Source organism: Dromiciops gliroides, chromosome 3 (assembly GCF_019393635.1).
Source record: "Dromiciops gliroides isolate mDroGli1 chromosome 3, mDroGli1.pri, whole genome shotgun sequence".
In the NCBI taxonomy this organism is placed as follows: domain Eukaryota; kingdom Metazoa; phylum Chordata; class Mammalia; order Microbiotheria; family Microbiotheriidae; genus Dromiciops; species Dromiciops gliroides.
The window spans coordinates 423,926,171-423,943,335 of record NC_057863.1 but is presented as its reverse complement, the minus strand read 5'-3'; the positions used below and the strand labels follow the sequence as shown (position 1 = coordinate 423,943,335).

Sequence of the window (17,165 nt, the reverse complement as noted above, 5' to 3'; positions counted from 1 at the left end):
TCTTTTACTATAGCTTTCTTCCTTGTGGTGGGGCAGCTACATTGCATAGTGGATAGAGCACTGGTCCTGAAGTTGGGAGGACCTAAGTTCAAATCTCACTTCAGACACTTATTAGGTGTGTGATCATGGACAAATAACTCAATCCCAATTGCCTTAAACATCCAGGGCCATCGCTAGTCATTCTGATGTATATCTTGCCACTGGACCCAGACGGCTCTGGAGGAGAAAGTGAGGCTGGTGACCTTGCACAGCCCTCCCTCACTTAAATACAATTTGGTTCAAGTCATGGCATCACCCTGATGTCATGGTCTTCTTCAAGAACAAAGGACGAGGCCTTGCATTATACAGACTAGTTAACAATATAGTTAAACACCAGAGAAGGCTAAAGGTGGCCCCCAAAAAAGCAAAAAAAGGCAAAATGTCTACTTATGCCTTCTTTGTACAAACATGCCATGAGGAATATAAGGGAAAAAATCCTGAAGTTCCTGTCAATTTCGCAGAATTTTCAAAGAAGTGTTCAGAAATATGGAAGTATATGTCTGGGAAGGGAAAATCCTAGTTTAACAAAATGGCAAAGCCTGATAAGTTGCAGTATGACAGGGAGATAATGGAGGGAGAAAGATGGGAGAAGGATCCTAATGCTCCCAAACAGCCCCCATCTGGCTTCTTCCTATTCTGTTCAGAATTTTGCCCCAAGATGAAAATCTACAAACTCTGGGAAATCCATTGGGAATGTAGCAAAAAACAAAAACAAACAAACAAACAAACAAACAAACAAAAAACTCAGTGAGATGTGGAATAATTGATAGTGAAAAGCAGCCACACAACAATAAGGCAGCAAAACTGAAGGAAAAATATGAAAAGGATGTGGCTTACTAAAAGTCCAAAGGAAAGTTTAATAGTACAAAGGGAACAGCTAGTGAACTGATCCAACCATTCTGGAGAGCAATTTGGAATTATGCCCAAAGGGCGATAAAGCTGTGCATACCCTTTGACCCAGCAATACCACTTTTAGGTCTTTTTCCCAAAGAAATCATGGAAGGGGGAAAGGGACCCACATGTACAAAAATATTTAGAGCTGCTCTTTACGTGGTAGCAAGGAATTGGAAGTTGAGGGGGTGGCCATCAATTGGGGAGTGGCTGGATAAGTTGTGGTATATGAATACAATGGAATACTATTGTGCTATAGGAAATGATGAGCAGGAGGAGTTCAGAGAAACCTGGAGGGTCTTACATGAGCTGATGATGAGTGAGATGAGCAGAACCAGAAGAACATTGTACACAGTATCATCAACATTGAGTGTTGATGTACTGTGATGGACTATATTCTTCTCACCAATGCAATGGTACAGAAGAGTTCCAGGCAACTCATGATAGAAGAGGATCTCCAAATCCAAGAAGAAAAAAAAAAAAAAAGAACTGTGGAGTATAGATGCTGAATGAACCATACTATTTCTTTTGTTTTTGGTGCTGTTGGTTTTTTTTTCTATTTTGAGGTTTTTCATCATTGCTCTGATTTTTTCTCTTATAACAGGACTAATGCAGAAATAGGATTAATGTTATTATGTGTATATATATGTGTGTATAGATATGTATATATCTCTATATGTATATGTATATAGATATATAGATATAGATATATAGATATAACCTATATCAGATTGCCTGCTGTCTAGGGGAGGGGAGGGAGGGAGAAAAATCTGAAATTGTAAAGCTTGTATAGGCAAAAGTTGGGAACTATCTTTACATGTAATGGAAAAAATAAAATACCTTATATGTAAAATAAAAAATTTAATTAAAAAATTTAAAAAAGAGTGTCTTAAAAAAAAAACAAAGGGAACAGCTAAAGCTTCCTGGAAAAAAGGTAGAGGAGGAGGAGGAGAAGGAGGAAGAAGAGGAAGATGAAGATGATGATGAATAAAACTATATATATATATTGCCTTAAATATCAAAGAGTTGGGAAAACACTAAAATGCCTTTATTGATATTGTGTCTACTGCATTTGTAGCATTTAACTTTTAAAATGAACATTTTACCTAATTTATGTGTTGTGGATATAGGTGTTATGAGCACTTTGAACTGCATCAAAGTTGTACATATTTCCAAACATTTTAAAAATGAAAAGGAAATTTAGCGTTTTCCTCTCTCTGTGTACTTTGCTGTTGCTATAACAAAGCATTTTTAAAAGTTACAGGCTTTTGTGTGTGATAATTATGGTTATTGGTTAGAAATCCCAGGTTGTAAACTTATACTCTCTCTGTGTATCTAGAGAGGAGGGGGTATGTACATATTTCCACACACCCATATAAATATGTACCCATGTGTAAGTATACACAAACACACATATTGTATGTGTTTGTATTTATATGTACTAGAAAAATTCTTCTCATAAATATTTGGAATTAAGACACCATAGAAAAGAAAAATTAATCTGAATCTTTCATTATGTGCCATAGCCCAAAGCATGCACAATTAGAGTAGCTTTATACAATTGTCCATCTAGTTTAAAGTTGTCATTCTGTATATAGTAAAATAGCTGTCTGTTGCCATTCTTAGATGTGGCACAGGGGTAGGGTTTCAACTGGCATGAAAAGAGGTTTTTTGGTTGTGGTTGTTAAATTCTGTCTTTTAAAAATGGAAACTTTAAAAAACTAAAGGGACAATGCAACAATGGAAGTTAAAATATTCTGTACCTAATACTTGGAACATGTTGTTGATTTTATTTTTTATGTTTAGAATGCTAAAATGTTTTCAAAAGTAAATAAACAATATTAACATTAAAAGAAAAACAAAGGGGGGGGCAGCTAGGTGGCACAGTGGATAAAGTCCAGCCCTGAATTCAGGAGGACCTGAGTTCAAATCTGGCCTCATACACTTGACACTTACTAGCTTACTAGCTGTGTGACCCTGGGCAAGTCACTTAACCCTCATTGCCCCGCAAAAGAAGAAGAAAGAAGAAGAAGAAGAAGAAGAAGAAGAAGAAGAAGAAGAAGAAGAAGAAGAAGAAGAAGAAGAAGAAGAAGAAGAAGAAGAAGAAGAAGAAGAAGAAGAAGAAGAAGAAGAAAGGACAAATAACAACAATATGCCTTGCGAGACCAAGAGCATCAGGGATTTGACGGTAGATGGAAAGAGTATATGGCCATTACACTATCAGAAAATGAATTCTTCACAAATAGGTCATTTAATGAATCAACATTGGGGTCCTGTAGTTTTCAAAGGACTATGCTAGGTTATAGGAAGGAAGGAAGGAAGCAAGGAAGGAAGGAAGGAAGGAAGGAAGGAAGGAAGGAAGGAAGGAAGGAAGGAAGGAAGGAAGCAAGGAAGGAAGGAAGGAAGGAAGGAAGGAAGGAAGGAAGGAAGGAAGGAAGGAAGGAAGGAAGGAAGGAAGGAAGAAGGAAGGAAGCATTTATTAAACATTTACTATGTACAAGGCAGTGTGCTAAACTCTGGGCATATAAATAGAAAAGTACAACAATCTTTGCTCTCAAGGAGTTAACATTCTTATGGAAGAGACTACACATAGGCAGAGTTTCAGCTGTTAGTGAGATGGAAAAGTTCATTGGTCTTTAGGGTTGTGATGTTTAAAATCTAATGTTGGGGGCAGCTAGGTGGTATAGTGGATAAAGCACCGGTCCTGGATTCAGGAGTACCTGAGTTCAAATCCAGCCTCAGCCACTTGACACACTAGCTGTGTGACCCTGGGCAAGTCACTTAACCCCCATTGCCCCGCAAAAAAAAAAAAAAGAAAGAAAGAGAGAAAATCTAATGTGGTTCCTTACCTACACCCCCACCCAGTTTTGGGGGGAAATTAGCTAAGATTTACTGATAAATTCAGAAAGAGTTTAGGCTTTTAAGTATTTATTAAAGTATATTAAAAGTTAGTGAAGAGGGGCACCTAGGTGGCACAGTGGATAAAGCACTGGTCCTGGATTCAGGACAACCTGAGTTCAGGTCTGGCCTCAGACACTTGACACTTACTAGCTGTGTGACCCTGGGCAAGTCACTTAACCCCCATTGCTCCGCAAAAAAAAAAAAGGTAGTGAAGAGAGAGAGGGTAAGAAGAGATCTCTTAAAGAATGGAAAACCCTAGCTTAGATTTTTGTGGGATAGACAAAGAGAAAACCTCACGAGTGAGCCTCACCTTCCTACTTCCTGTCTCCCTCCCCAAAAGGGGAGTTCCTTCAAGCTGATTGGTTGAGGGTGCTCTCCTATTGATGTTGTAGTCCACAGCCTCTGGGAACAACACCCCACTCAGGGCCAGCCAGGTGTGGTCTCAATTTAATTATCCTTAAGTAGTTTCTCAGTCAGTCTCTCAGTTTCACCCAATTCAATCAATTCCAAATCAATCTTCAGGTGGGGCCCCTGGGCATCTGCCAAATCTCATTATTTTATCACAGGGTTCAAAAACAAACCATATGGTAGTGCTAAATGGAGGAAGAACTGTAGTGGGGAAACCAACCTGAAATCTGTTGTCCAAACTTTTCATCCTGAAGCTTCACTCTCAGCCCTGGAATCCACACATTGGAAGTACCCTCAGTCCTTGTGACCTCTCCCTCTGTTAGAATGTTCCCTCTCAGAATTTCCATTTAAAGAGGGTACCCAGGCCAGTCATGCCATTCCTTTCCAGGATGTACTCAACACTTCTATCATCTTCTGCTCCTTTTCAGTTTCTCAGCCTACTTTTAAATAAATATCATCTTCTTCCATTAGAATATAAGCTCTTGAAGGATGGTAACTGTTTTTCTATCTACTTGTATTACCAGCACTTAGCACAGTGCTTGGCACACAATAAGTGCTTATTAAATCTATTTGCTTGACTTCAACCAGTACATACCAGTCTGGTGGCTGAATTAAGAAAAGTGGATGTATATAAGAGATATATAAAAGTATACAGTACCTAGTAGTTTGTGAAAAATGCCAGGAAAGTGCCATAAAATTAGAGAGAGATATTTTGTTCTAAAAAGGACATTGATAATTATCTAGTCCAGTTCCTTCACTTTACAGATTTAAAAAGTGAGACTCATAGAAGTTAAATGAATGACTTTTGCAAGGTCATACCTGTCACAAGTAACAGAGGTAAAATTTGAACCCCAGACCTACAATGGCAAAGTCATCATTTCCTTAAATATCATGCCACATTTTCATTAAGGTAAGAGCAAGGTCACTTCTGTGTAAGGTAATCAGAATAGGCTGTAAATGGCATCTGGCTCTATCTCAGGTGGATGGTCAGGATCTATATACATGGAAAGATAAAATGAGATGTTTGAAGTCAATAAAACACAAAGGACGGAAAGAACAAGGTACAAGGCTTGATGGTGCAAAACCATGGCCAGGTGGAACTACAGATACTTAGCTTAGAGAGTAGAAGACTTAGAAGGTCATTACAGAAGACTTCAAGAACTTAAAATTTCTCATATGGAAGCCTCCAGTAACCTTGTTCTGTTTTGCATCAGAGAATAGGACTAGAAGAAATGGGTGGGAGTTGCAAAAAGGAAGATTTAAACTCAATGTAAGGAAAAGCTATCTAACAATTAGTCACTCAATAAATGAATAAGTTGCCTTGCTAGATCACAGGCTCCCTAGGAATAGAGGTCTTTAAGAAAGACTGAGGGACAGCTAGGTGGCATAGTGGATAGAGCACTGGCCCTGGAGTCAGGAGGACCTGAGTTCAAATCTGCCCTCAGACATTTGATACTTACTAGCTGTGTAACCCTGGACAAGTCACTTAACCCTCATTGCCCTGTGCAAAAAAAACAAAAACAAAACCACTGCTCTTCTATGCCCAAAGGGCTATAAAACTGTGTGCATCTTTTGTTCAAGCAATACCACTGCTAGACCTGTATCCCAAAGAGAGATGGGGGGGGGTTAAGAATTGGAAATTAAGGAGGTGCCCATCAATTGGGAAATGGCTGAACAAGCTGTGGTATATGATTGTGAGGGAATACTATTGTGTGTAATACTATTTTGTATAATGTGTATAACATTTCATATAATGAAATGACAAGCAGGATGACTTCAGAAAAACTAGAAAGACTTGCATGAACTCATGCAAAATGAAGTGAGCAGAACAAGGAAGATGTTGTACATGGTAACAACGATATTGTATGTTGAAGACAGGAATGACAGCTATTCTCACCAATACAATGATTCAAGGCAATCCCAAAGGATTCTATACCTTCCCCATGAGGATTCCCCTAATTGCCCTGACTCTAAATGTTTATTTTAATTTCTATTGCCATTCAGAATTTTTCCTATCCACTTAGCCTAATCTGCCTTGTTTTCAGCTACTTAGGTTAACATCTGATCTTTTCTACTCTATTATAGCAATGTTTACCCCGGCCTGCTCTGCCTGAAGGTATGTTTTATTTCACCCCTCCCCCAGGTTTCTTCAGGACCATTAAAGGGATTTAGGGGGTGTTCAGTCTCCTTACCATTGACTCCAGCATTTATTCATTGAATTTGATAAATTTTAGAGGCTCCCAGCATTCAAGTTCCATTTAACCTCTTAACATTCAGATTAGCTTTCAAAAAAGTAATATTTATTTCAAAGGTTTAGCAAAGATAAACATATAAACACTTCTTCCCAACATGTAGGGGTTCCTTCCTCCCATACCACCTAATTCTCTACATAGGGACAGGAGATTAAGTATACAATTTATCTTTTTTTTTTTAGTAACCCTGCAAATTTCTTTTGTAGGAAACAGACAGAAAGGGGAGAAGGGGAACCCAGAAGAAATAACAGCAGCCAACACAAAATGCCTTTGGTAGTAGTAACAGAGGTAACTTTGCTTGTCTCTTTCCTACTGGTGGAGTGAAAAACAGAGGGACCTCAGAGAGTCTGTTCACTTACTCAAGTCTTCTCCCTCCCATCAAAGGGAGAAGTTCTCACCAAGCATTGCTTAGCATGCTACCAGAATGCTTACACCCCTTTTTTCCTCTCTAGCAGTAGCGGAGAGAATCTTTGCTCCATTCTACAAACTCATCATGGTGGCAATATGAAGCATAGTTCCAAGTTTTCTCTTCTTTGTATCCTCTCTTTCTCCTTCCTGGAATTCCTTGTGAACTTTTGTGTTAAAATTTCAGACTATCCCTTGTTCCATGACGTCAGTAGTTGGTTAGTTTGGGTCAGAGCATCTCTACTGTAGTTCTAATTAAAGAGAGTAAACCAAGTTCATGTCCAGACTCAGCATGACTGTTAGATAAGTTCTCCTCTCAGTTTCCAATGGACTGGGTCCAGAAAATCACTTCGGGATCCTTAGGGCTTTGATGCTACATTAGCTCTGGAATGCAGACTGTGGAAGGTGGAGGTGCTGGAGTGGCCTCTTGACCTTTTGAACTCACAAGGTCAAAGGCTGAAATCTCCTTCACCTTTCACCTGTGCTGAGCTCCGTCCAATCAAATAGTAAAGCTCGATCTTTCTAACAGCAGCTCTTTCTGATACATAAACGTCTCTAGTCATCAGCCACCGGTCAGCCACTGTTAACAACAGCCGTTGAAGGCTTCCCAGAACTGCGAAGGTGCAGTGTCCCCCTAATAGAATGCTAACTTCCCGGAGAGAGAGAGAAAGAGACTGTCCTATTTTCGTCTTTGAGGGCACTTAGCAGGTGCTAAATAAAGACTTTGTGGATTGTTTCGGTTTCTCGATTTTCTTGGTGGGAATTTAAAGTCCAAGTCGTGGTACCACCTCTGGCTTCTTCTCTCACCTCTTCCTTTGCGTCTTCTTCCCAAGGCTCCATAGTCTAGTCCCCCAGTCGCTGCCCTCCCCCAGTACGTGTCGGGTGTCCCTCCCACCGCTAGTACTCAGAGGCTTGTCCGGGAGGTCACAGAATCCTAGGGATCTTGGAGAACGCTGCTCCAGAACCCCGGTTTAAAGGTGAGCCGAGGGGCAGAGGTGAGTTTTAGGGAACATCCCGCCTGATGTATGGGCCGTAGTTCCATCCGAGACGGGGAGAGGCGGAAGGCACCGGCGAGGTCTAGAGGCCCCCAAGGCGCCGAGCTGGGACGGGGTCTGCAGGCGCGCTCCCCGCGCCCCCTAGGACCGGCCTCGGAACCCCCGAGAGGGAGCCCCGGGCCGGGCCGGGGCCCAGGAGGCGGGGCTACAATTTATCTTAATTCCTATATAGCATTTGTTGTTTTTAGTCATGTCAGTCATGTCTGACTCCATGACCCTATTTAGAGTTTTCTTGGCAAAGATACTGGAGTGGTTTGCCATTTCCTTCTCCAGCTGATTTTAAAGATGAGGAAACTGAGACAAACAAGGTTAACTGACTTGCCAAGATCACACAGTGAATAAATGTTTGGGATTGGATTTGAACTCAGTTTTTCCTGATTCTAAGTCTAGCACTCTATCCACTGCACCACAGTTCCAGCAAGTTCTAAGTCACCCTTTCTGAACAGATGGAAAAAAGGGGGACAGTGAGAACAGAGAGAGAGAGAGAGAGAGAGAGAGAGAGAGAGAGAGAAAGAGGGAGACAGAGACAAAGACTATCCCAGTCTGATATTTTTAAAGCTACAGCCTGTTCTGGATCCATAGGTAATAGTTTCTGTTCCCATCCATGTGATAGGAGAATGCAAGATGTCTTCTTAAAGAAGCAAATAATTGGGGGCAGTTAGGTGGTGCAGTGGATAAAGCACCAGACTTTGAGTACCTGAGTTCAAATCCGGCCTCAGACACTTGACACTTACTAGCTGTGTGACCCTGGGCAAGTCACTTAATCCCCATTGCCCCGCAAAAAAAAAAAAAAAAACAATAAAATAAAGCAGGGGTAAAAAAAAAAAAAAGAAGCAAGGAATTTACATCTTCCACATGGATTTCTCCATTTCAGTTGATCTGGCCATGTGCTAAGCAAATTCCCATTAAACTTGTAAAAAGGGGACTATAATGTTTGTATTCTCAGCAATGAGCATAGTATTCTTACACATAATTGATGCTTAAATAACATTTGTGTAATGTTGTTTTTGTTGACTATGCATTTCTATTATAGGGGGTTTTGGGGGAGAGAGAAAGAAAGGTGGATTTTCATTAGTTGAAAACATAAAATTTAAATTAGAATTTAAATAAATGTCACAAAAACCTTTATTAAATACCTCAATCTTCTTAACCATTGACATCAAGGACATCAAAATATGAAATGATTGTTTACCTAGTAATATTGTAGGTTTCATTTATTATTAGAGTTCAAAAGAAGGGTTGAGATAGCCTACTACAAGATAAGAGCTATTCCACATAATGAAAATGTCTTATGAATTAAAAGATAATCACTTAACATGGGGCAGGGTCCAAAATATTTTTTAAAATATTGGAAATTAAAATGTAGATCTATTATGTGAGGCTGTTTAACAAAAAACTACAGCCAATATAACTCAATAAAAAACACAAAAAAGGTAAAAAGACTGGCACTGAAAAACAAAAGACAGAAGGGAGAATGTTTGTTTTGTTCATTTGTTTGTTGTTTTATGGCAAGCCAGTGGGGTGAAGGACATAAGATGAAAATTCAATTGCATGGCAACTACTGAACTAGGACAGCTTTATTAGGCTATTTCCCTTTTTTTCTTTCCATCAATTTCTGTTGTCTTTGTACTAAAGGAAAAGCCCCTGAATTGTGTTTCCTAGCAATGAAGCATATCAATTTAAAAGACAAATCTAAATACCCACCATTTTTCCTTAAGTGACAGCTAAAACTGATGTTTTGGTGATAACTCTTTGACAGTAAAGAAAGTTTTATGCTTTCAAAATAAAAAATTTAAAACAGTAAAGTGGCCAGAGGCCAGACTAGTCTGCATAGGGTTTTCTGGAAAAATGAACATAGCACAATTCTCCTCAAGGTGAGCTTTCAACAAATCAATCAGAAAGCAATTATTAAGCACCTACTCTATGCCATTCATCATGGAAGGGTTTGGGTGGGATAGACATAAAAACTGAAACAGTCTCTGTTCTCAAGAGCTTATATTCCATGGTAAAGGCAACATGTACAATTATAAGATATAATCAAAATAAAAACAAGGTAACTGGAGATAATTTGGATAATTTAGTAAAAAGATGCTTAGGCTGAGCTTTGAAGGAAGCTAGGGATGTGAAGAAACAGGAGCTATAAAGGACTGAATAACATGTTTGAGAGACTGCCTATATAAAGGCACAGAGATAAGAGATGTAAGAATAACAGTAAGTAAACCAGTGTATGAATTATAAAGTGGAGAAAAGGAATAATCTTTCACAACCCTAGATGGGTAGGCAGAAGCTGGATTTTGAAAGTCTTTAAATACCAGAGAAGTTACTATTACATCTTAAAGGCAACAGTGAGACAACACAGCTTATTGAGAAGGGGAATGAAAAAGTCAGACCTGTGCTTTAGGAGTACCAGTTTTGCAGCTGAGTGAAAGATGGATTAAAGAAGGCTGGACCAATCTGGAGACTATTTTGAGTCCTGAAAAGAGGTAAGAATGACAAGAAGTAGGATGGTTGCAAGGACTGACATGGAAGGTGTGAGATACAGAATTAGCTGAACTTGGCAAATAAGTAGATAAGGAAATGAGAGTAAAAAAGTCTAGAATTGTAACAGGATTCTGAATCTAAGTGACTGGAAGGCCATGTTTTCAGCAGAAATAGGGAAATTAGGAAAGGAATTTGGTATGAGAAAAAGAAAATTAGTTACATTTTTGACATGTTGAGTCTAAAATGCCTTTAAGCCATCCAGTTTGAAATGTTCAATAGGCATTGATAATTAAAACCTTGAGTTCAGGAGAGAGAGTAATTTGTAGAGAAATGATCATTGAAAAGAAGAGAACTAGTGAGATTACCCAGAGAGTATAAATTTATTCAATAAGTATTTATTAAGTGCCTACTGCATGCCAGATACCTTACTTAGTGCTGGGGATACAAAAAAAAAAGTGGCAAAAGAACAGTTGCTGGCCTTCAAAGAGCTTATAATATAATGAGGAAGACAGCATGAAACCAAATACATACAAAGCAAGCTATATGCAAGATAAATAGGAAATAATTTTTTAAAAGGGAAATCATTAGAATTAAGGAGTTAGAGAAGGCTTCCTTTCATAGGTGGGATTTTGTTGTTGTTTTTCTTTTGTTCTTGAAGAGGACCATGACATCAGGGTGATATCATGACTTTTGCTGAATTAAAGTGAGGGAGGACTGTGCAAGGTCACTACCCTCACTCTCTCCTCCAGAGCCATCTGGTTCCAGTGGCAAGATGTATATCAGGACATCTTGAGATGACCCCAAATACTTTTTTATTTTTTGTTTTGTTTGGGTTTTTTTGTTTGTTTGTTTGTTTGGTTGGTTTTTTAAGGCAATTGGGGTTAAGTGACTTGCCCAGGGTCAGACAGGTAGTAAGTGTCTGAGGCAAGATTTGAAATCAGGTCCTCCCAACTTCAGGGTCAATACTCTATCCATTGTGCCAGGAATTTTAGTTGGAACTTAAAGGAAGTAATCAAAATGGAGGAGGGAAAGCACTGGAGGCATGGGGAACAGAGAAAATGCCTAAATTAGACAGATGCCGTGTTTTGTTCATGGAACAGGCAGGAGGCTCGAGTCACTGGATCAAAGAGTATGTCTTTGAGAGAAAGTTGTAAGAAGACTGGAAAGGTAAGAGGGAGCTGGGTTATGAAAGGGTGTGAGTGACAGACTGAGCATTTTGTATTTTCTATTGGAGGCAATAGGGAGTCACTGGAGTTTATTGAGTAGGGGGAGGGGTAACATGATCATATCTGTGTTTTAGGAAACTTACTTAAATGGCTGAATAGAGAATGAACTGGAGTGCGGAGAAACTTGAAGCAAAGAGAGAAGGCCCTAGGACAGGGGCTTTGAATACTTCCACAATTAGGGGACTGGATATGGGTGATGGTAAATTTAAAAAGACTGAAAAACCTTCATTCTATTTTCTTGCTCTTTTATAAACGTTATATGCTTGTGAAAGGAAATACAAAAGTGGAAATTAATGTACTTTTGTGTGTTATTTGTGTGTCCTAAGTACATGCATAAATCATATTGACATCAATTGCATTCAAAATTACTTAATTGTTTAACTATGAAGCATGGACTGCTCCTAAAAGCCTCCACCCCCACCCATTCTATCTTCCCCAGTGCCCATTGCGTTCCCTTCTTCTGCTACCCCCTCTACCACCACATTGAGCTCCTGAACCTTTTTCCCTATTTGGCCTGACCTAAACATTCCCTACCTGGCCTGGGTGCACTAGAGGACCCCTATTCTCCCCAACTCCTCATATAGAGCTGCTTATATGTCTGGAGTATAAAACTGCCAAGCCCCTGACTTGCTGTAAAAAGGACATGTGTGAGGAATGACTGAACTAGCTTCCTGAACTCCTACTGGCAGTTCTCACCCTGGAAGTACTCTTCACCCCTGATACCTCATCTTCTTATTGGCCAGTCCCTCCTAGAACCTATAATTTAAGAAGTTTTCATTCCTCTCCAGGCTGCTGTGTTCACAGGACTTTCTCTACTATGCCACAGAGCTAGGTAACATCTCCCCCTGGCCCACCCCCAGCACCTGGCAGGGTCTGTCTTTCTGCTTCTATTTTATATTTCCAAAGCTTAGAAGTGAATGACAAAGGGGCAGCTAAGTGGCACAGGGGATACAGTACCGGCCCTGGAGTCAGGAGTACCTGAGTTCAAATCCAGACTCAGACACTTAACACTTACTTGCTGTGTGACCCTGGGCAAGTCACTTAACCCCAATTGCCTCACTAAAAAAAAAAAGAAGAAGAAGAAGAAGAAGAAGAAGAAGTGAATGACAAAATAATTGTTTAATAAATATTTGTTGACTGATCTAAAAATGATAGTATAAAACAGAATAAAGTCTTGATGGTGAAGAAAAATAGGAAAAAAACAGTAAAAACAAAACTTTATCAAAATTTGTTCAAACTAAATTGTACAAAAACGTGTTTGAGGTAATAGGTTTGTCAAGTTAGTGTCAAAGAAGGTATATGTTCTATGCTAGATATGACTCAGATCAGTGCCTTGGTAGTTTTGGTAGAACAAAATGAGACACTTGTAAATCATTCAACAGTTATCAGAAAGAGATTTACATCAAACAAAACAGAATAGGCATTACAGACACCTAGAGTTGAATCAGCAAAACAAAGGTCCCACAACATAAATGATCCCCAAGCTAATCACCTAAAGGTCCCTCCAACTCTTCATGGCTGCTTTGTACTCTATGAGGAAGTTACAGCAGTGGTCTGGACAGCCAGATGGTGCCGTATATTGAGCACTAGCCCTGAAATTGGGAGAACCTGAGTTCAACTCTCACCTCAGACATTTACCAGCTGTGTGACCCTGGGCAAGTCACTTAACCCCAATTACCTTAAAAAAAAAACCCTCCCAAAAAATCTGCAGCCATCTCCAGTTGTCCTGATATGTATGTGTATATGTCTGTGTATGTGTGTATGTATACACACACACACACACACACACACACACACACACACACATATAGCCACTGGACCCAGCTGGCTCTGGGAGAGAAATTGAGGCTGGTGACTTTGCACAGCCCTTCCTCTCTTAAATCCAATTCAGTACAAGTCATAATTTTTGCCATCATACTCTTTAAGAAAGAAGGACAAACACCAATCAGCCAGCAGTAGTCTGAACCCTCAATCTCCTAAGTCAACCAAGCCTCCAGAAATTTTCTTTTTAAGAAAAAATTAGCCTAAGATGTATAGGGAAAGGGTTTAGGACATTGCTCCCATCAGGGTGCACCATGAAAAGTGTCCTTCCTAATCAAGATTAACTCCTCCACCTGTATTTTTGGAGTTTAATTTCTCCCATCTTCTCTAGGTCTTTGTTCACTCAGTTATTCACTTTCTTTCTAGCATCTAATCTCACCTTCTCCAGTTTTCCTTTAAATAGGCTGCCCCTATTTTGAAAGCAAAACAAAAAGTCCTTCACTTGACCTTGGTGCTTCCCTCAGCTACAAAAACAAAATAATAGCAAAAGAAAACCAAAAACACCAAACGAAAAAGCTGCTGCCCTTAAAAAGTTAATCTTATCCTGGGGTAAGGAGGTGGAATAAAATGTGTAAAAAGATGGATGTTTAGATGATTACTTAAGAAGGGAGAGAACACTTAAAATAATGGAATCAGAAAGATCTAATTTTATGTGGTATATAAGCAAAGTCTAGAATGAAACTAAGAAATCTGAGAGGCAAAGGGGAGGAGAAACTGAATTGCATGAATACAGGACAGAATGTACAAAGTCATGGAGATGAGAAATGGAAAGCTAACTTCAGGAACAGCAAGGGAGGTCACATTGCCTGAAACATAAAATACATAGTGAACAAATTACAAAATAAGCCTGGAAAAGGAGTTTGGAACAAGACTGTAAATGCAAAACTGAGGAGTTTTCACTTTATCCTAAGAACAGTAGGGAGCCCTCTATGTCCTTACCATATATTCATTCATTCATTCATTCATTCATTCATTCATTCATTCATTCTTTTATTCTTTCTTGCTTTCTTGCTTTCCTTAACTACAATGGGGTTTCTTCCATTATTCTATTTATAACAACCTTTGAAAAGGAGTTGGCAGGCCACAAAAACAAACAAAAACTTGAGATTCCTACTTCCCCACAGTATGTGAATAGCAACAACTAAGGAAATATCAGAGAGGAGATGGAGTGGGGGGGTGGGGCACAGTTCACATAAGGCCTATGGCAGTTTTAAGCAAGAGTTTAGGGGATTGGAGGAAAAAAAAAGAAAGGAGAAGTGCAGATATGCCATGGCTGCAGACAATGCAGACTACATGTGCTGTTCCCCCTTTTAAGACCATGAAAGATGACTTCTAAATGGACAAAGTAAGATATGTATGTGACTGTGTGTGCTTATAAGCTAATTGGCTCTCCCTCCAATAGCAGGAGTGATGAGAGGAACATGCTATCCTTACTGTTTTCCTTAAGTTTAATACAGTTTATATTATGTGATGTGCCTTTTTTAAAGCATGAGAGTGTGGTGGTAGCCACAGAGGGGAGGGGGACCTTCCCTAGCACAGATCTAAAAGCTCAATCTCTAGCCCATGTTAAAGAGTTTTACTTTCTAAGTAGTAGTATATGAATGATTTAATAACTACCCTTCTAAGGGCAGAGTAACTATGAATGAAGGCTATATCTTATCAATCTGTCTTACAGAAGATGGCACAAGTTAAATACTGAAAATGCCAAGAGTTTACTAATAGCACCTTATCAATTCTTAACAATTTTATCTCAACCTTTAGTCTTCTCCACCATTCTATAGCATTTGACATGGATGAATACACCAATCTTTCTTTATCCTTTTTCTCTTTGTTTCCTTTTTAGTAACACTACACTGTTCCAATTTTCTTATTCTTTTGACTGTTCTTTTTCTATTTTCTGCTAAAACTTCTTTATCTTTCCAGAAAATACCCAGCCTTTTATTCTTCTTTTTCTAACTTCCTATACCCCCAAGATTCCCATTCAGAACTTGCCCACTTCTGTGTTTTAACTAATATAGAATCAGAGAATTTTAGATTTGCAAGGGAGAACAGAAACCATCTAAACAACATGAACTTAACTGATAGTTCTTTCAACCATAACTCCAGTAAGTTCGGGTATATCCTAATTAATAATGAGTAATGAATGGGAGCAGCTAGATGCCGCAGTGCTAAAGCACCAGCCCCTGGATTCAGAAGTAACCTGAGTTCAAATCCGGCCTCAGACACTTAACACTTACTAGCTGTGTGACCCTGGGCAAGTCACTTACCTCTCATTGCCCTGCCAAAAAAAAATTAATAATAATAAATAAATAAATAAATAATGACTAATGAATGCAGTAAAGTGGTAGCATGTATTCAAATTCTCAAAATTTGAAGTTATAATTATGTAAAATATTGTCATTGTTCCAGCCCAATGGAAATACCCATTGTCAATTTAAGTAATGCAACCAATTCATGAGATTCATTATTCACACTAATTAGGACCTAGCTGTGATATTCTTGTCTTCATCTGAAGAACCTAAAACCTTTCAAGGTAGTGGGTTATACTTCTGGATAACTCTAACATTAGAAAGTTTTCCTTCAAATAAAGTCAAAATCCATTTCTCTACAACTTTTACCTATTTCTCCTACAACAGTTCAGTCCTGTGGGATCGAGAAGAATGAGTTTTAATTTTCTTCTCCATGACAACCCATATAATACTTAGTGATAGCTCTTATGTGTCCCATATGTTTGCTCTTCCAGGTGAACACCTCCAGTGCCTTCAACCAGCCTTCATATGCCATGATCACGATCTAAGCCCCTTGCTATCATCACTGTTTGCCCTTGGCTGCAAGATCATCAATACTATTCATAACTGAACACATTCCAAATCTAATCTCACCAGGTCAGAGCACAGAATGACTGTGTTCACCCTTTTCAGAACACTAGGTCTGGGATCCTATTGATTTGATTGCCATTTCACATTGTTGACTCATATGGAGCTTCTGTCCATGAAACCCCCCAGATTATTTTTTAGATGTTCTCTGGTCATGACTTTCTCTTTTTGAAATTGCAAAGTTGAATTTTTAGAGTCAAGTATGGGATTTGTCTCTATTCCATTTTATCTTATTAGATTTGACCCAATATTCTAGCCCATTGATATCATTGTAGAGCTGACTCTGTCATCCAGTATATTAGTTATTCCTTCCAGCCTTGTGTCATCTAAAAATAAGTTAAATGTGTTTTTTATGTTTTCATATGAATCATTGATGAAAATGTTAAATAGCACAGGGCCAAGTAAAGACCTAGAGGGAGCTCTATCAGTGATTTTCTCCAAGGTGACAATGATATAGTAAGAGACTACTCTTCAGCTCAGTATCTAACTCATTCCAAATCTGCCTAACTGGCCTGTGATCTAACCTATATTTCTCCATCTTGTCAATAAGAAAAGGAAAGGATTAAAAAATTGTCAAATGCTTATATCTATCACATTTTTAAAATTTTTCAGTTACATGTAAAGATAGTTTTCAACATTCATTTTTATGATTTCGAGTTTCAAATTTTTCTCCCTCCCTCCTTTTACTCCCCCCTCCCCAAGACAGCAAGCAGTCTGATATAGGTTATATATGAACAATCACATTATACATATTTCCACATTAGTCATGTTGTGAAAGAAGAATCAGAAGCAAATGAAAAAGCCTCAAGA

The 17,165-nt window shown here is 38.9% G+C and overlaps 1 pseudogene; it reads left to right on the top strand.

Moving 5' to 3' along the window:
• The first annotated feature begins 304 nt into the window (after positions 1–304).
• On the top strand, positions 305–1,921 carry LOC122747748 (annotated as a pseudogene).
• Positions 1,922–17,165: the final 15,244 nt, after the last annotated feature.